This window comes from Zea mays, chromosome 4 (genome assembly GCF_902167145.1).
Source record: "Zea mays cultivar B73 chromosome 4, Zm-B73-REFERENCE-NAM-5.0, whole genome shotgun sequence".
Lineage (NCBI taxonomy): Eukaryota > Viridiplantae > Streptophyta > Magnoliopsida > Poales > Poaceae > Zea > Zea mays.
In genome coordinates, this window is record NC_050099.1 from 179,414,689 (window position 1) to 179,417,558 (window position 2,870).

General features: G+C 54.0%; 1 pseudogene; it reads left to right on the forward strand.

Moving 5' to 3' along the window:
- The first annotated feature begins 913 nt into the window (after positions 1–913).
- LOC109945870 (uncharacterized) lies at positions 914–2,487 on the forward strand (annotated as a pseudogene).
- The last annotated feature ends 383 nt before the right edge of the window (positions 2,488–2,870 follow it).

The window sequence follows — 2,870 nt, forward strand, 5'->3', positions numbered from 1 at the left end:
GGCCAGCCGCGCGGGCGTTTTTATAGGAATTCGTAGCTTGGCGCCAAGATCTATGGCGCCGAGCTACGAGGCCGCGTCGCCACCACGTCGGTGCCAGGTCAGCCCTAGGCGCAAGTAGCCGTTGCTGCCACGTTAGAGCTCGGCGCCATAGGTTGTGGCGCCGAGCTGTGTTACCTCGGCGCCACATCCTATGGCGTCGAGCATCGGGTCCAAACGTGCAAATAAAAATTCTGGGGGTCCAAACGTAAATTTGTGTCACAAAAGGGGCTAAAAACAAAAAAAATTCGGTACCTGCGCTATCACCGACGTTTCAGCCGTGCATTCCACACTCAAGGTGTTCGACCAAACGCTCGACGTCAACGCGCTCGACCCCCTCGGCCCTCGCCTACAACCTCTTCTGTTTATCCCACTCGGAGCAGGTCCCGTCCCACTTGAGGGCTTGTTCGGTTGTACCCAATCCATATGGATTGAAGGGGATTGAAGGGGTTTCAATCCCTAGTAAGTTAAAATTTCTCTTAATCCGTATCAATCCCCTCCAATCCGTATGGATTGAAAATAACCGAACAAGCCCTGAAGCGACAGATCTTCATGACCGCGTCGCCGTAGAAGCCGAGGCGCAGGAAGAGCACCTTCCCGAGGCAGCAGGCGTCGCGAACCTCGAGCCAGGCGCTGGCGACGATGGCGGCACAGTTGTCGATCCGCGCGCCGTTGTACTGCACGGGCGCCGTGCAGACGTGCGAGAGCAGCGGCGATTGGACGGACTCGAGGTAGGCGCGCTCGTCCACGGCCGCCTCCATGGCAGTCGGTGGAGCGACGACGGTGGGGGTACTCGCCGCTGTTCGCGTTGTGGGAGGCGCGGCTTCGGGTGGCGCTGAACGCGACAAGCGGCGTGGAGTACCTGTATTGCTGCGCCATGCCGTCCATCATACACCGCGACGTGACGCCCTCCAACATCCTGATGGACGAGCAAGTCAGCGCGAATCAGTACAACAACTGGTCTCCAATGGATGCACTCAGGCTGTTTGATAGAATGTGCATGGAGCATGAACCGTCCAGGACAATTATTATGAACCTTGGGAGCCTTAATGTGATGGTTGATGCATACCATGCTGAAAGGATTGATGCTGGCCTGAGACCGACCACAAATGCAACTGATGGTATGGTGAAGCTCCTAGCAGCGGGTGTGGAAGTCAACGTGAGAGATACGGAAGTTAGAACTCTGGTGCACTGGGCATCTTAGTGCTGTTGAGGCTCTTGCAAAAGCAAATGCGGACCTGAATGCCAAGCACAATGAAGGGCACTTGGTACTCCACTATGCTGCTATTTGTGAAAGAGAAGTTGCAGCATTGCTCGTCAAGCATCATGTCGATCTTCAAGATCAAGGATAGGGTTCTCGACACCTTACCCAACAGGTGTTTGAGGAATTACTTTGGCCTCAACTGAATTCTTGATTGCATGCGGCTGGGATGCATTGCCGCACCGGCAACCATGGCCGCCACCCGTGCAGTTTGGGATACTTGCTAATGACGTTCAGGTCAGACCTCTACCATAGCCATCTTTTTACTGTTGCACAGCTTTGGTGTTATGGATTATCTCACTGGTTGTAGCCGGCCCCATCCTGCCAAAGCTGCCTTGGTTGGCATTCGATCCAGGTAACTTGTTCAAACTAGATTGCAGGTGCAGTACCAACACCAATGGGACACCACAGAAGCTGCCTCCTATTCCAGCTGCTACCTTCGACATGGCCAAGCCAAACCTTTGGGTTCTTAACAAGCCAAAGTGCATCCGGTGTGGTAACGTTGCTCGCTCCAGGTGCCCGTTCCAGTGTTGCGAGGGCTGCTGCTACAAGGCCTAGAATCCTTGCCACATCTATGTCTTGAAGCCGAGGGACACTTTGCCAGATAAGCCATTATCTGCTCCTGCACCGGAACAACCATCTACCAACTTACCTGCAACCAGTTCAGCATCAAGGCTGGCTACCTTGCAAAAGCTTCCCCAACATTTTCTGCAGTTTCTCCAAACAAAGACGTTGCTTACGAAAGAGGATGCTATGGCTGTAAACAAGTGGAGGTTTAATTATGAAGCTAAAGGAACATATGCAAGGAGATATCAAGGCTGAAATTGAAGCGTATGAGAGGTATACACAGAATGTTAGGTTACTAGAGGAAACATTCTGTCCCATACAAGATACTGATGTCCAGACTGAAGCTGAAGTAACTTCTTCTGAGGAAGAAAGGTTGGCCTTGCTCCAGCCAAGGTCTGCAATGGACTGCAGCTATGACGAGTTGTCAGAGCTAAACGAGACAGATATCGACGACTACGCTGAGAAGTCGTACTTGGACCTCAAGTCCGGCAAGTTCGTGGGCAGCGACAGGTTAAGGTGCTCGTTCTGTCCAGGGAAGAAGCAGGACTGCCGTTACAGCGAGCTGATTAAGCATGCTGTCCGGGGAACGCATCCAACTGTGCTGCAAAGGTGAAGGCGAACCATCAGGCCCTGACGAAACTTCTCAAGGAGGACCACGCTGATGCGGCGGCCACACTGCCAGCACGATAGGCCATCGCGCTCAGCAAGACAGCAACCCGCTGACGCCAGTGCAGGATCAGGAAGAGTTCGTTTGGCCCTGCACGGGTGTCCTGTAACACCCGGCATTGGCTCACCACGTGATGGGCCTCGATGTCGCATGGCCCAACTCGGAGCAGCCTAAAGGCAGGACCACAATGGCAGGAGAGGTATCGAAGACAAATCAGAAATCGGAAACAGGGTTCGTCCCCTTCGCTCGTCTTCCTCCACGGAGCGGCATATCGGTGCGTCACCAGCTCCTCACGTCCCGGCTCACCATCGGCGGCCACGGGGACGTGACAGTTGGTAT